The following is an 18,382-nucleotide window of genomic DNA, read 5'->3' on the forward strand; positions in this document are numbered from 1 at the left end:
TCTTATCTTTATTTTATTGCATTGTTGTTCCAAGTAAAGTCTTTGATAGTAAGGTTGATACTAGAATTGGATTACTGCGCAGAAACAGATTTCTTGCTGTCACGAAATTTAGCAGCCCCGTCTGTAGGTAACTCAGAAAAATCTGCCAATTTACGTGCGTGATCCTCAGATATGTACGCAACTTTCATTAAATTTGAGCATTTTCATCTGAGCAAGTTAAGTTCCCCTGAAAAATTCGTCTTTACGGACTGTTCTGTTTTCACAGATTCTGCCTTTTATTTCGCATTGCATGTTTTGCTATGTTGGATGGATTTCTTTGTTCCATTATCTATCAGTAGCTTTGTGCAATGTCCAGAAGTGTTAAGAATGATTATGTCACCTCTGAATATGTGAATTTTTGATTATGCACTAACCCTCTAATGAGTTTGTTTTGAGTTTGGTGTGGAGGAAGTTTTCAAGGATCACGAGAGGAGGATGATACAATATGATCAAGAAGAGTGAAAAGTCTAAGCTTGGGGATGCCCCCGTGGTTCATCCCTGCATATTTCAAGAAGACTCAAGCATCTAAGCTTGGGGATGCCCAAGGCATCCCCTTCTTCATCGACAACTTATCAGGTCACCTCTAGTGAAACTATATTTTTATTCCGTCATATCTTATGTGCTTTACTTGGAGCGTCTGTGTGCTTTTATTTTCGTTTTGTTATTTTCATTCTCTGAATAAATTCATTCTTTGTTTGGGAGAGAGACACGCTCCGCTCGTTCATATGAACACTGGTGTTCTTTGTTTGGGAGAGAGACACGCTTCGCTTGTTCATATGAACACTGGTGTTCTTAGTTTTACTTTTAATGTTCATGGCGAAGGTTGAAACCGCTTCGTTCATTGTTATATGGTTGGAAACAGAAAATGCTTCATGTGGTAATTGGTATAATGTCTTGAATAATTTGATACTTGGCAATTGTTGTGCTCATATAGATCATGTTTAAGCTCTTGCATCATGTACTTTGTACCTATTAATGAAGAACTACATAGAGCTTGTTGAAATTTGGTTTGCATGATTGGTCTCTCTAAAGTCTAGATATTTTCTGGTGAAGTGTTTGAACAACAAGGATACAGTGTAGAGTCTTATAATGCTTGCAATATGTTCTTATGTAAGTTTTGTTGTACCTGTTCATACTTGTGTTTGCTTCAAACAACCTTGCTAGCCTAAGCCTTGTACTGAGAGGGAATACTTCTCGTGCATCCAAATCCTTGAGCCAAAAACCATGCCATTTGTGTCCACCATACCTACCTACTATGTGGTATTTCTCTGCCATTCCAAAGTAAATTACTTGAGTGCTACCTTTAAAATTCTATTCTTTGTATTTGCAATATATAGCTCATGGGAAAATAGCCTTAAAAACTATTGTGGTATTGAATATGTAGCTTATGTATCTTATTTCTTATAAGTTGCTTGTTGAGCGGTAACCATGTTTTTGGGGACGCCATCAACTATTACCCCTTTGTTGAATATCATGTGAGTTGCTATGGATGTTCGTCTTGTCTGAAGTAAGGGTGATTTATCATGATCAAATGGTTTGAGTATGCATATTGTTAGAGAAGAACATTGGGCCGCTAACTAAAGCCATGAATCATGGTGGAAGTTTCAGTTTGGACATCAATCCTCAATCTCTTATGAGAATATTATCTATTGTTGAATGCTTATGCATTGAAGAGGAGTCCATTATCTGTTGTCTATGTTGTCCCGGTATGGATGTCTAAGTTGAGAATAATCAAAAGCGAGAAATCCAATGCGAGCTTTCTCCTTAGACCTTTGTATAGGCGGCATAGAGGTACCCCTTTGTGACACTTGGTTGAAACATATGTTATGCAATGATAATCCATGTAAATCCAAGCTAATTAGGACAAGGTGCGGGCACTATTGGTAATCTATGCATGAGGCTTGCAACTTATAAGATGTCTTATACATAACACATATGATTTATTACTACCGTTGACAAAATTGTTTCCATGTTTTCAAAATGAAAAGCTCTAGCACAAAAATAGTAATCCATGCTTCCTCTGCGAAGGGCCTTTCTTTTACTTTATGTTGAGTCGGTTTACCTACTTCTTTCTATCTTAGAAGCAAACACTTGTGTCAACTGTGTGCATTGATTCTTACATGTTTACCTATTGCACTTATTATATTACTTTGTGTTGACAATTATCCATGAGATATACATGTTGAAGTTGAAAGCAACTGCTGAAACTTATATCTTCCTTTGTGTTGCTTCAAAGCTTTCTACTATGAATTTATTGCTTTACGAGTTATCTCCTATGCAAGTCTTATTGATGCTTGTCTTGAAAGTATTATTCATGAAAAGTCTTTGCTATATGATTCAGTTGTTTATTCATTGTCTTTACCATTGCTTCGAATCGCTGCATTCATCTCATATGCTTTACAATAGTATTGATCAAGATTATGATAGCATGTCACTTAAGAAATTATCTTTGTTATGGTTTACCTACTCGAGGGCGAGTAGGAACTAAGCTAGGGATGCTGATACGTCTCCAACGTATCTATAATTTCTTATGTTCCATGCTACTTTTATGATGATACACATATGTTTTATACACACTTTACATCATTTATATGCATTTTCCGGAACTAACCTATTAACAAGATGCCGAAGTGCCAGTTCCTGTTTTCTGCTGTTTTTGGTTTTAGAAATCCTACAAAGTAAATATTCTCGGAATTGGACGAAATCAACGCCCAGTATCTTATTTTTCCCGGAAGCTTCCAGAGCACCGAAGAGGGGCCAGAGCGGAGCCAGGGGGGCCCCACCCCACAAGGCGGCGCGGCCAAGGGGGGGCGCCCCCCTATGGTGTGGCTGCACCAGGACCCCTCCGAGGCTGCCCTTTCGCCTATATAAAGCCTCCGTCGCGAAAACCCTAAAGAAATAAGCCACGATACGAGAAAAGTTCCAGAGCCGCCGCCATCGCGAAGCCAAGATTCGGGGGACAGAAGTCTCTGTTCCGGCACGCCGCCGGGACGGGGAATTGCCCCCGGAAGGCATCTCCATCGACACCACCGCCATCTTCATCGACGCTGCTGACTCCTGATACGTCTCCGACGTATCGATAATTTCTTATGTTCTATGCCATATTATTGATGATACCTACATGTTTTATGCACACTTTATGTCATATTCGTGCATTTTCTGGAACTAACCTATTAACAAGATGCCGAAGTGCTAGTTCTCGTTTTCTGCTGTTTTTGGTTTCGAAATCCTAGTAACGAAATATTCTCGGAATTGGACGAAACGAAGACCCGGGGGCCTATTTTGCCACGAACCTTCCGGAAGACCGAAGAGCATACGAAGTGGGGCCACGAGGTGGCGACACCACATGGCGGCGCGGCCAAGGAGGGGCCCGCGCCGCCCTATGGTGTGGGCCCCTCGTCGGGCCCCCGACTCGCCCTTCCGCCTACTTAAAGCCTCCGTCGCGAAACCCCCGAGGCGAAAAACCACGATACGGAAAACCTTGCGAGACGCCGCCGCCGCCGATCCCATCTCGGGGGATTACGGAGATCTCCTCCGTGCACCTGCCGGAGAGGGGATTCATCTCCCGGAGGACTCTACACCGCCATGGTCGCCTCCGGAGTGATGAGTGAGTAGTTCACCCCTGGACTATGGGTCCATAGCCGTAGCTAGATGGTTGTCTTCTCCTCATTGTGCTTCATTGTTGGATCTTGTGAGCTGCCTAACATGATCAAGATCATCTATCTGTAATACTCTATGTTGTGTTTGTCGGGATCCGATGGATAGAGAATACCATGTTATGTTAATTATCAAGTTATTACATATGTGTTGTTTATGATCTTGCATGCTCTCCGTTACTAGTAGAGGCTCGGCCAAGTTTTTGCTTTTAACTCCAAGAGGGAGTATTTATGCTCGATAGTGGGTTCATGCTCGCATTGACACCGGGACGATGATGAGAAAGTTCTAAGGTTGTGTTGTGCTGTTGCCACTAGGGATAAAACATTGGCGCTATGTCCGAGGATGTAGTTGTTGATTACATTACGCACCATACTTAATGCAATTGTCTGTTGCTTTGCAACTTAATACTGGAAGGGTTCGGACGATAACCTGAAGGTGGACTTTTTAGGCATAGATGCAGTTGGATGGCGGTCTATGTACTTTGTCGTAATGCCCAATTAAATCTCACTATACTTATCATGACATGTATGTGCATTGTTATGCCCTCTCTTTTTGTCAATTGCCCGACTGTAATTTGTTCACCCAACATGCTTTTATCTTATGGGAGAGACACCTCTAGTGAACTGTGGACCCCGGTCCATTCTTTATATGCGAAATACAAATCTGCTGCAATACTTGTTTTTACTATTTTCTCCGCAAACAATCATCTTCCACACAATACGGTTAATCCTTTGTTACAGCAAGCCGGTGAGATTGACAACCTCACTCTGTTTCGTTGGGGCAAAGTACTTTGGTTGTGTTGTGCGGGTTCCACGTTGGCGCCGGAATCTCCGGTGTTGCGCCGCACTACATCCCGCCGCCATCAACCTTCAACGTGCTTCTTGACTCCTACTGGTTCGATTAAACCTTGGTTTCTTACTGAGGGAAACTTGCCGCTGTGCGCATCACACCTTCCTCTTGGGGTTCCCAACGGACGTGTCAACTACACGCATCAAGCAAATTTATGGCGCCGTTGCCGGGAGATCAAGACACGCTGCAAGGGAGTCTCCACTTCTCAATCTCTTTACTTTGTTTTTGTCTTGCTTTATTTTATTTACTACTTTGTTTGCTGCATTATATCAAAACACAAAAAAATTAGTTGCTAGTTTTACTTTATTTACTGTCTTGTTTGCCATATCAAAACACAAAAAAATTAGTTTACTTGCATTTACTTTATCTAGTTTGCTTTATTTACTACTGCTAAAATGGCCAACCCTGAAAATACTAAGTTGTGTGACTTCACTACCACAAATAATAATGATTTCCTATGCACACCTATTGCTCCACCTGCTACTACAGCAGAATTCTTTGAAATTAAACCTGCTTTACTTAATCTTGTTATGCGAGAGCAATTTTCCGGTGTTAGTTACGATGATGCCTGCTGCCCATCTCAATAATTTTGTTGAACTATGTGAAATGCAAAAGTATAAAGATGTAGATGGTGACATTATAAAATTAAAATTGTTCCCTTTTTCATTAAGAGGAAGAGCTAAAGATTGGTTGCTATCTCTGCCTAAGAATAGTATTGATTCCTGGACTAAATGCAAGGATGCTTTTATTGGTAGATATTATCCCCCTGCTAAAATTATATCTTTGAGGAGTAGCATAATGAATTTTAAACAATTGGATAATGAACATGTTGCTCAAGCTTGGGAAAGAATGAAATCTCTTGTTAAAAATTGCCCAACCCATGGACTGACTACTTGGATGATCATCCAAACCTTCTATGCAGGACTAAATTTTCTTCGCGGAATTTATTGGATTCAGCTGCTTGGAGGTACCTTTATGTTCATCACTCTTGGTGAAGCAACAAAGCTCCTTGATAATATGATGGTTAATTACTCTGAATGGCACACGGAAAGAGCTCCACAAGGTAAGAAGGTAAATTCTGTTGAAGAATCCTCTTCCTTGAATGATAAGGTTGATGCTATTATGTCGATGCTTGCGAATGATAGGACTAATTTTGATCCTAATAATGTTCCATTAGCTTCATTGGTTGCCCAAGAAGAACATGTTGATGTAAACTTCATTAAAAATAATAATTTCAACAACAATGCTTATCGGAACAATTCTAGTAATAACTATAGGCCATATCCTTATAATAATGGTAACGGTTATGCTAATTCTTATGGGAATTCTTACAACAATAATAGGAATACACCCCCTGGACTTGAAGTCATGCTTAAAGAATTTATTAGTACACAAACTGTTTTTAACAAATCTGTTGAGGAAAAGCTCAATAAAATTGATATTCTTGTTTCTAGAGTTGATAGTCTTGCCTCTGATGTTGATCTTTTGAAATCGAAAGTTATGCCTAATAGGGATATTGAAAATAAAATTTTTACTACAGCAAATGCCATCCAAGTTAGAATTAATGAGAATATAAGATTAATGGCTGAACTGCGTGCTAGGTGGGATAGAGAAGAAAATGAAAAACTAGCTAAAAAGGAAAATGTAGCTAAAGTTTGGACTATTACCACCACTAGCAATGCTAATGATTCATATGTTGCTGCACCTCCTACTATCAATGGTAAAATAATTGGTGTTGGTAATGTTTCTACTCCTAGTGCAAAGCGCGCAAAATTACACGAAACTGCTAACAACTGCTGAAACTGCTTGTGATAAAGCTGCTGAAATTTTTTCCAACCTTGGGGATGATAATCCCATTGTTTTAGATTGTAATGATTTAGATTTTTATGATTGCCACATCTCTGAAGTTATAAAGTTCTTGCAAAAACTTGCTAAGAGTCCCAATGCTAGCTGCTGTAAACTTGGCTTTCACAAAACATATTACAAATGCTCTCATAAAAGCTAGAGAAGAGAAACTAAAACTTGAAACTTCTATTCCTAGAAAGCTAGAGGATGGTTGGGAGCCCATCATTAAAATGAGAGTCAAAGATTTTGATTGTAATGCTTTATGTGATCTTGGTGCAAGTATTTCTGTTATGCCTAAAAAAGTCTATGATATGCTTGACTTGCCACCATTGAAAAACTGTTATCTGGATGTTAATCTCGCTGATAATGTTAAAAAGAAACCTTTGGGGAAAGTTGATAATGTTCATATTATGGTTAACAATAACCTTGTCCCCGTTGATTTTGTTGTCTTGGATATTGAATGCAATGCATCTTGCCCCATTATATTTGGAAGACCTTTTCTTCGAACCGTTGGTGCTACTATTGATATGAAGGAAGGTAATATTAAATATCAATTTCCTCTCAAGAAAGGTATGGAACACTTCCCTAGAAAGAGAATGAAGGTACCTTATGATTCTATTATTAGAACAAGTTATGATGTTGATGCTTCATCTCTCGATGTTACTTGATATACACTTTCTGCGCCTAGCTGAAAGGCGTTAAAAAAAAGCGCTTATGGGAGACAACCCATGTTTTTACTACAGTATTTTTGTTTTATATTTGTGTCTTGGAAGTTGTTTACTACTGTAGCAACCTCTCCTTATCTTAGTTTTGAGTTTTGTTGTGCCAAGTAAAGTCTTTGATAGTAAAGTAAGTACTAGATTTGGATTACTGCGCAGTTTCAGATTTCTTTGCTGTCACGAATCTGGGTCTACCTCCCTGTAGGAAGCTCAGAAAATTAAGCCAATTTACGTGCATGATCCTCAGATATGTACGCAACTTTCATTCAATTTGAGCATTTTCATTTGAGCAAGTCTGGTGGCCTAATAAAATCCATCTTTACGGACTGTTCTGTTTTGACAGATTCTGCCTTTTATTTTGCATTGCCTCTTTTGCTATGTTGGATGAATTTCTTTGATCCATTAATGTCCAGTAGCTTTATGCAATGTCCAGAAGTGTTAAGAATGATTGTGTCACCTCTGAACATGTGAATTTTTATTATGCACTAACCCTCTAATGAGTTGTTTCGAGTTTGGTGTGGAGGAAGTTTTCAAGGATCAAGAGAGGAGTATGATGCAATATGATCAAGGAGAGTGAAAGCTCTAAGCTTGGGGATGCCCTGGTGGTTCACCCTGCATATTCTAAGAAGACTCAAGCGTCTAATCTTGGGGATGCCCAAGGCATCCCCTTCTTCATCGACAACATTATCAGGTTCCTCCCCTGAAACTATATTTTTATTCCGTCACATCTTATGTACTTTGCTTGGAGCGTCGGTTTGTTTTTGTTTTTTTGTTTTGTTTGAATAAAATGGATCCTAGCATTCACTTTGTGGGAGAGAGACACGCTCCGCTGTAGCATATGGACAAGTATGTCCTTAGGCTCTACTCATAGTATTCATGGCGAAGTTTCTTCTTCGTTAAATTGTTATATGGTTGGAATTGGAAAATGCTACATGTAGTAACTCTAAAATGTCTTGGATAATTTGATACTTGGCAATTGTTGTGCTCATGTTTAAGCTCTTGCATCATATACTTTGCACCCATTAATGAAGAAATACTTAGAGCTTGCTAATTTGGTTTGCATATTTGGTTTCTCTAGAGTCTAGATAACATCTAGTATTGAGTTTTGAACAACAAGGAAGACGGTATGGAGTCTTATAATGTTTACAATACGTCTTTTATGTGAGTTTTGCTGCACCGTTCATCCTTGTGTTTGTTTCAAATAACCTTGCTAGCCTAAACCTTGTATCGAGAGGGAATACTTCTCATGCATCCAAAATCCTTGAGCCAACCACTATGCCAATTGTGTCCACCATACCTACCTACTACATGGTATTTATCCGCCATTCCAAAGTAAATTGCTTGAGTGCTACCTTTAAAATTCCATCATTCACCTTTGCAATATATAGCTCATGGGACAAATAGCTTAAAAACTATTGTGGTATTAAATATGTACTTATGCACTTTATCTCTTATTAAGTTGCTTGTTGTGCGATAACCATGCTTCTGGGGACGCCATCAACTATTCTTTGTTGAATATCATGTGAGTTGCTATGCATGTCCGTCTTGTCTGAAGTAAGAGAGGTCTACCACCTTCATGGTTGGAGCATGCATATTGTTAGAGAAGAACTTTGGGCCGCTAACTAAAGCCATGATTCATGGTGGAAGTTTCGAGTTTTGGACACATATCCTCAATCTCATATGAGAATAATAATTGTTGCCACATGCTTATGCATTAAAGAGGAGTCCATTATCTGTTGTCCATGTTGTCCCGGTATGGATGTCTAAGTTGAGAATAATCAAAAGCGAGAAATTCAAAATGCGAGCTTTCTCCTTAGACCTTTGTACGGGCGGCATGGAGGTACCCCATTGTGACACTTGGTTAAAACATGTGCATTGCAAAGATCCGGTAGTCCAAGCTAATTAGGACAAGGTGCGGGCACTATTAGTATACTATGCATGAGGCTTGCAACTTGTAAGATATAATGTACATAACTCATATGCTTTATTACTACCGTTGACAAAATTGTTTCATGTTTTCAAAATAAAAGCTCTAGCACAAATATAGCAATTGATGCTTTCCTCTTTGAAGGACCTTTCTCTTTACTTTTATGTTGAGTCAGTTCACCTATGTCTCTCCACCTCAAGAAGCAAATACTTGTGTGAACTGTGCATTGATTCTTACATACTTGCATATTGCACTTGTTATATTACTCTATGTTGACAATTATCCATGAGATATACATGTTACAAGTTGAAAGCAACTGCTGAAACTTAATCTTCCTTTGTGTTGCTTCAATACCTTTACTTTGATTTATTGCTTTATGAGTTAACTCTTATGCAAGACTTATTAATACTTGTCTTGAAGTACTATTCATGAAAAGTCTTTGCTTTATGATTCACTTGTTTACTCATGTCATTACCATTGTTTTGATCGCTGCATTCACTACATATGTTTACAAATAGTATGATCAAGGTTATGATGGCATATCACTTCAGAAATTATCTTTGTTATCGTTTTACCTGCTCGGGACGAGCAGAACTAAGCTTGGGGATGCTTGATACGTCTCCGACGTATCGATAATTTCTTATGTTCTATGCCATATTATTGATGATACCTACATGTTTTATGCACACTTTATGTCATATTCGTGCATTTTACTGGAACTAACCTATTAACAAGATGCCGAAGTGCCGGTTCCTGTTTTCTGCTGTTTTTGGTTTCGAAATCCTAGTAACGAAATATTCTCGGAATTGGACGAAACGAAGACCCAGGGGCCTATTTTGCCACGAACCTTCCGAGAAGACCGAAGAGCATACGAAGTGGGGCCACGAGGTGGCGACACCACATGGCAGCGCGGCCAAGGAGGGGCCCGCGCCGCCCTATGGTGTGGGCCCTCGTCGGGCCCCCGACTGCGCCCTTCCGCCTACTTAAAGCCTCCGTCGCGAAACCCCTGAGGCGAAAAACCACGATACGGAAAACCTTGCGAGACGCCGCCGCCGCCGATCCCATCTCGGGGGATTACGGAGATCTCCTCCGGCACCCTGCCGGAGAGGGGATTCATCTCCCGGAGGACTCTACACCGCCATGGTCGCCTCCGGAGTGATGAGTGAGTAGTTCACCCCTGGACTATGGGTCCATAGCGGTAGCTAGATGGTTGTCTTCTCCTCATTGTGCTTCATTGTTGGATCTTGTGAGCTGCCTAACATGATCAAGATCATCTATCCGTAATACTCTATGTTGTGTTTGTCGGGATCCGATGGATAGAGAATACCATGTTATGTTAATTATCAAGTTATTACATATGTGTTGTTTATGATCTTGCATGCTCTCCGTTACTAGTAGAGGCTCGGCCAAGTTTTTGCTTTTAACTCCAAGAGGGAGTATTTATGCTCGATAGTGGGTTCATGCCTGCATTGACACCAGGACGAGTGACGAAAGTTCTAAGGTTGTGTTGTGCTTGTTGCCACTAGGGATAAAACATTGGCGCTATGTCCGAGGATGTAGTTGTTGATTACATTACGCACCATACTTAATGCAATTGTCCGTTGCTTTGCAACTTAATGCTGGAAGGGGTTCGGACGATAACTCTGAAGGTGGACTTTTTAGGCATAGATGCGGTTGGATGGCGGTCTATGTACTTTGTCGTAATGCCCAATTAAATCTCACTATACTTATCATGACATGTATGTGCATTGTTATGCCCTCTCTATTTGTCAATTGCCCGACTGTAATTTGTTCACCCAACATGCTTTTATCTTATGGGAGAGACACCTCTAGTGAGCTGTGGACCCCGGTCCATTCTTTTAATACTTGAAATACAAATCTGCTGCAATACTTGTTTTACTTGTTTTCTCTGCAAACAATCATCTTCCACACAATACGGTTAATCCTTTGTTACAGCAAGCCGGTGAGATTGACAACCTCACTGTTTCGTTGGTGCAAAGTACTTTGGTTGTGTTGTGCGGGTTCCACGTTGGCGCGGAATCTACGGTGTTGCGCCGCACTACATCCCGCCGCCATCAACCTTCAACGTGCTTCTTGAGTCCTACTGGTTCGATTAAACCTTGGTTTCTTACTGAGGGAAACTTGCCGCTGTGCGCATCACACCTTCCTCTTGGGGTTCCCAACGGACGTGTCAACTACACGCATCAACTCCTACGATGAGGAGGGAGTAGTTCTCCCCCGAGGCTAAGGGCTGTACCGTAGCTATGTGGTTCATCTCTCTCTCATGTGATCTTTATGTGATCATGAGCTTTGTGATCTAGTTGAATATCATCTATGTGCTACTCTAGTGATGTTATTAAAATACTCTATTCCTCCTCCATGATGTAATGTTGACAGTGTGTGCATCATGTAGTACTTGGCATAGGTTATGATTGTAATCTCTTGTAGATTATGAAGTTAACTATTACTATGATAGTATTTATGCGATCTATTCCCCCTTTCATAGCCTGACGGTGACAGTGTGCATGCTATGTTAGTACTCGGTATAATTGCAATGGTCTATTATGCACTCTAAGGTTACTTAAATATGAACACCGAATGTTGTGGAGCTTGTTAACTCCGGCTTGAGGGAGCTCTTGTAGCCCTACACAATGAATGGTGTTTGTCATCCAACAAGAGAGTGTAGAGAAAGTAGTATTTGTTTATTCGGTTATGTGATCAATGTTGAGAGTGTCCACTAGTGAAAGTAGGATCCCTAGGCCTTGTTTCCAAATATCGAATCTCCGTTTATTTACTGTTCTACTGCATGTTTACTTGCTGCCATATTTTATTCAGATTGTTATTACCGCTCATATACATCCATATCATTTGCATTTCACTATCTCTTCGCCGAACTAGTGCACCTAAACATCTGACAAGTGTATTAGGTGTGTTGGGGACACACGAGACTTCTTGTATCGTAATTGCAGGGTTGCTTGAGAGGGATATCTTTGTCCTCTACCTCCCTGAGTTCGATAAACCTTGGGTGATTCACTTAAGGGAAACTTGCTGCTGTTCTACAAACCTGTGCTCTTGGAGGCCCAACACTGTCTACAGGAATAGAAGCGTGCGTAGACATCACCGTCTCACCGTGACCAACGAACTGGGGACATCAGGAACAAGACGGGCCATCCGGGAGCGAGAGGCAGCACGACAGCAGCCACGTCGGAGGGAACCGCCTCCACCGCCGCCCGCGGACACCGACCGGACGCGTTGACCAGATCACACCAGGCCCAGCTGGCCCGGCCGAGCCCGAGCGGGCTCGTGAAGATCCGGTCTCCGCGATGCAGCGTACGTGCCGCCGGCAGCGCCACCCCCACGCTGGCCGCCCCTCCGTCCGTCACGAGGACCACCACAGGGAAGGGAGCCGGCCCGCCCGGACCCAGATGGGGCCCGAAGGGCCCAGATCTGGGCCAGGCAGGCGCCGCCCCGAGCCGCCGCGCCATCCCACGGCCAAGAAGCCGCGCCGCCACCTCGTCGCCACCCGCCGCCACGCCGCCAGAGGGACGCGCCGCCGCCAAAACCCCGTCGACCTGGGCGCACTGTCGCCTGCCCGCCAGCCCCGCCTGGAGAGGAGAAGCGCCGGGTAGAGAAAGGTCACCGCCGCCGGCACCGCCAGGGCTTTGCCCGGCGGCTTCCGCTGGCGGCGGCGGCAGGGGAGGGTGGAGAAAGGGGGTCGGGGGAGGTTAGGGTTTGGGAGTCCTGGAGTCGCTCGCGGGGGAGCGACCCGAGGACCAATATCTTTTGTTGTTCCTCCATGAACTATATCATAGTCTACTCCCTCGATAACTCCGAAAAGATCTGGTTCCTCGTAGTATACTTCCTCTCCTTCAAGTACGTTGGTGGTTTACTCCTCGGTGTTCTCATAATCTAAGTAAGGGTTTAAGATGGAATTTAATGAGTACACACATACTTAGCAAGTCCTAATAGGTGGTCGTTTGATGCGAAGTCGTGGATGGGTCATCCTAGACTTATGCAAGTTTTATAAAAGGTTTCTTATAAAAGGTAAGTTTTATTGAGAAAAACTATGTTTGTGGGTTGTTAAAGCTTCATGGAGTTCCTTTTCATATTGCGATCGTAGTTCTTTTCACAGGAGTAACATGTCATGTTTGATACACTCTTGAGAGATGCACTACTTTCTGACAAACGCCTAAGTCTTGGTGCTCAACCGGGAGTATGTCCTTGTTCAAACTTTCTTATGTACGAGGCCCAACTAAAAGACAAGGAAATCATGCCCTTCTCCGCAACCCTGCATATTCCACCCTTTATAACGAGTTTCATCAACAGTACCTACGCTCGATTACCCTCCCTTCAAAGATACTAAAGTTGTCATCCTGCATCACACAAGATGGGGACGTTACGGGCTCCAACCCTCTGATTCCACCACGGAAGACAACCCAATTAAGTATCCGAGGACATGCAAAATGAAGATGATCTAGCTGACTTTCCTGTCTGATAACCCCCAAGAGCAGTGATAACTGTAGCACCTCTCAATGTGGAAGTTTGGGTATCGAGCAAGAAGTGAAAAAGCTATTTACTCTCTCCAACTACAGTGCCACCGTTCTAGTTGTCTATGCACCAAACAAAACAAAGTAACAAAAGGGGTTTAACTTGATGCTAGAAAGTAAAAAAATACAAGATGTAAAAGTGTCCCAATAGTCTAAATGCAAGAGGACAAGACGAATGGTTACTCTTATATGAAAAATGGACCTGGTTTCATGGTTTCTCTTGATCACTCTATCTCAAACAATGGTGGCTATCATGTTACAAGATGATAAAAGTGAACACAATTGTCATGTTTTAATGGTTAACATTTATAGCGGCTACATGTACTAAAACACATAGCTGAAAATAAGTGCTCATATGTGTCCCGTGTCACACAACATGAGATTATTGTCACTTCTCCACGTCATACTTCTACCTTTTTTAGCCCTAGACAAAGGATACAGTGCTACTGCCACTCTAGCGGTACCATTTCTATCACTCGGCTACATTCCTCATCTATGCCTTCCTACACTCAATGTTGTCAAACACCTTGTGATGTGGGTAGACAAAGCATTACCACTAGCATTACCCTGATGCTTTCGTGATGTATAAAGCTATAAAGCATGATAAGCTATAAATTCTCAACACACTGGTAAATGCATAACATGTATCATCTCAGACCACAATATCCACCATAAGAAGTAGATAGACATCGCAATAATCATGTTGGGAAGCTCATACGTGCTAGAACAATGATCATACATAGATTGGATCAAGTTACCAACACAAACCCCAATTAGTACAGTGGTGGACTAATACCCTCTCATGGTGGAGAGCGATGAGGATGCGTTGGTGAAGGAGGAGAGGCAACCGAAGGCAATTCATCCACATGTTCCCCCTCCAATCTCCCCCCGTGGTGGAATGTAGACTCTATTTTTCGTGGTTTTTGATCTCCATCTTCGTACATCGCGAGGAAGACCACTAGGGGGTATATATAGAAAGTTTTAGGTCAAAACACGCTCGTGCACGAAAGATTTAGGCCAATCGGACGACAAAGGAGGAAGATCCCATCCATGACATGGTCAGGGTATCATGATCCACCACAGGGCCCCATTTACATCCCATTGACCTCCCACTGGCACACTTTACCTCTTTGGATCCATATCGAAAATTCTGAAGCGTGCTATCTAACCTTGCCCTATTTGAGTCCTGAAGTTCTAAAAAAATCAAAAATACTAACATAATGTTTTCTGCGAGACATAGTTAGAATCAAAATAAAGGGGATCATTTTTTAAATCCGTGAAATCATTGTAAACAATGATTCTAACAATAGAGATGCAACTATGTTGGAATATTGCACAATAGACTACAAAGAACATAGATGCATTTTACATGCATCGACATCCCCAAGTTTAGTTCATAACTAAATGGGCTTTGTAGTTTGTTGTCAATAGATACACAATATAGAATTCATGATGTTTGCTACTCAAAGTATGATGATTTATTGATAAGTAAATAAAATCAAGAAATCATGATATGAAGTAAAAGTAAACATAAACTTCAAATATGCATAAGATTAAAGGCATGTTCCATAATAGTAAATGAACATGTACTATTTAAAACTAAGAAAACATTTATGCAAGATATAAATGATTCATAAGTAAGCTTATGCATTGAGAATTGTTCCTAACATTTGGTCTTAGAATAGATCTTTTAAGAAACTTTGTTTCTTCGACTCAGAAAGAAGTATAAAGTTCCTTCTCAAAGGGAAGCAGAGATTAACACATATGAAAAAATAGGCTTAAAAATCGGATTCTTAATAAATAGTTTTTCCCACCAAAGAACAATCCAAAAATTCCATGCACTTTTTTTTAGAGTTTTTGAGAGTGGCTCCATATTTAGGCTCCTCCCCTTTATAGGTCCTTAGACGTCTTTAGGAGGAGTTTACCTTTTTCATTTTTTTTCTTAATTTGAGGCTGGGCACTCCTTTGCTAACTCCCTTGCAAATTCGAGATAAAGCACATTATGAATGCTCTTCATTTTCCGCATGAAGGAGAAGCATCTTTAGCATGAAAGATAATGATTAAACTTCACCACTTGCCGATGCAAGCATAGACAAAAGCACTAAAATTTGGAATTAAAATAAATAACACATGAGAAATTTACTTGCAAAGGCATTAAAAGCCATATACAGGCATATATCGTGGACACACTAGAATAAGTTTGGTTTAAGATCGTTTGATGCACACACACATTATATCATGTTCAGTGCGTGAAAGGCTAGCAATAGGGAGAATTTTGATCACTAGGGATAAGCATGCAAAAATGTCCATAGTACTACTCATTTCTTAACATGAAAGATAAACTTAAACTTAAACACAAAGGATGTAAATGAGTACTAGTACCACATGTGACACTTGCAAGATATCATAAACTCAAGAATAAAGCATCAAAGTGTAAGACTAGTCATGCGTTCCTCTTATGTAACTATTCATCCCTTCACCTTTCTTCTATAGCATCCAAACTTACGCTAGTAGGAAAAACACTATATAGTTAAACGCTTATTAGAAGCGCGCCCAGATAAGTGCACGTCTGCGGGTGGTATTATTTGCTGCGGACCCAAAAGGTGCACGCGAGTAATATGTTCCTACTGGTAGCGTAGCCACAACCATGGCACACGACTACTAAGTGGGCCCTGGCTGCACCCGGGTCCAGACCATATCTGCACCGTTCTCCCATAGGCACACGCGACTGAAGCTTAACATGGTATCAGAGCCCCAGGTCTCGAGTTTAAATCCTGGTTTTCGCAATTAAGCCTAAAAATTGCTGTTGTTCATGGTTTTCGCAATTAAGCCTAAAAATTATTGTTGCCCTCCTCTATAGCCACCGCTGTTTCGGTGTTCTCTTCTTCTTTCACGTGTTGACTTTCTCTTCTCCCGTCACACGCGAGTGGGGGTGTTGTGAAGTGTATATGTGGATTGTCTAGCCCTTTCCATCAATTCGGACTTTTGGTTCAAGTGGCTAGTGCATGAAGCTTAACATGGTATCAGAGCCCCAGGTCTCGAGTTCAAATCCTGGTTTTCACATGGTTTTCGCAATTAAGCCTAAAAATTGCTGTTGCCCCCCTCTTACATGGTTTACGCAATTAAGCCTAAAAATTGCTGTTGTCCCCCTCTTTAGCCACCGCTGATGCCCTGTTTCGGTGTGCTCTTCTTCTTTCACGTGTTGACTTTCTCTTCTCCGTCACACGCGAGTGGGGGTGTTGTGAAATGTATATGTGGATTGCCTAGTCCTTTCCATCAGTTCGGACTTTTGGTTCAAGTGGCTAGTGCATGAAGCTTAACAGTATGTACAGTGGCGGATCTAGCGGGGGGGCGAGCAGGGGCGGCCGCCCCGGGTCTCCCGGTGCGAAGCAGGGCAGCCCAGCTCAGCAGCTCTGCATCTATGGCGGCCGGCCAACCGCCATTGACGAACATGTACTGCTCTGATGTATTCTCCCATCGAAGCGGTACCTGTTCTACTGACGAGGAGAAAGAAAACTGGACCTCCGTGATAGACTATTGGGCTAAAGTGAAAGGCCCATTCCATTTTTAGCTGTCCAAAGTCCAAATACCAAGCACACACATACTCAGGCTCATGGCTGCATCGTTCCAATCGAAAAATTCCCCACGTGAGCGTTCCAAACTTCCAATCCCTAGCGCGCTTCTCTCTCGCGATGACCGACCTGGACAGCTGCATGGCTACACGCACCATCGGCTGCTACAAGGCCTTGAGCAGTCGAGCGCCTAACTTTCTGATCTCTGCTGCCGCCGATGAACTCGGACGAGGAGATTTGATTGCATATGTAGGAACCGGAAGAGCTAGAGGTGGTGGTTGCGACAGCTGCAAGTAATTTCCCCCCTTTTCCGATTGTTTGTGTTTGTCATGTTTTCTATGTACAATACCAACAATAAATAGATCATCCAATTTTTTATCAATTTTAATTTTGTGGGACATTCAACCAGCTATTGCTTAGATATTTTTTTATCATTTTTTTATCAGCAGGACTACTTTTTGTAGTTTCTAATATTTAATTTTGTGGGACATTCAACCAGCTATTTGCTTAGATATCCATATTGAAAACTTACTTTTTTGCGGATCGCTCATTTCATTATGCACACTTGCATTTGTGCTTAAAAAAATTATCTAAAAATGTTCGCCCCCGCAAAGCTCAATTCCTGGGTCCGCCACTGCGCACCATCGGCTGCTACAAGGCCTTGAGCAGTCGAGCGCCTAACTTTCTGATCTCTGCTGCCGCCGATGAACTCGGACGAGGAGATTTGATTGCATATGTAGGAACCGGAAGAGCTAGAGGTGGTGGTTGCGACAGCTGCAAGTAATTTCCCCCCTTTTCCGATTGTTTGTGTTTGTCATGTTTTCTATGTACAATACCAACAATAAATAGATCATCCAATTTTTTATCAATTTTAATTTTGTGGGACATTCAACCAGCTATTGCTTAGATATTTTTTTATCATTTTTTTATCAGCAGGACTACTTTTTGTAGTTTCTAATATTTAATTTTGTGGGACATTCAACCAGCTATTTGCTTAGATATCCATATTGAAAACTTACTTTTTTGCGGATCGCTCATTTCATTATGCACACTTGCATTTGTGCTTAAAAAAATTATCTAAAAATGTTCGCCCCCGCAAAGCTCAATTCCTGGGTCCGCCACTGAGTATGTACATACTGGTCGCGTGTCAAGATATTGGCTACGTGCGTCATCCCGACAATGACAAGTAACCAGCGATTGGCCGCGTGCCCCGCGACCACACGCGAC

Source organism: Lolium rigidum, chromosome 3 (assembly GCF_022539505.1).
Source record: "Lolium rigidum isolate FL_2022 chromosome 3, APGP_CSIRO_Lrig_0.1, whole genome shotgun sequence".
NCBI lineage: Eukaryota > Viridiplantae > Streptophyta > Magnoliopsida > Poales > Poaceae > Lolium > Lolium rigidum.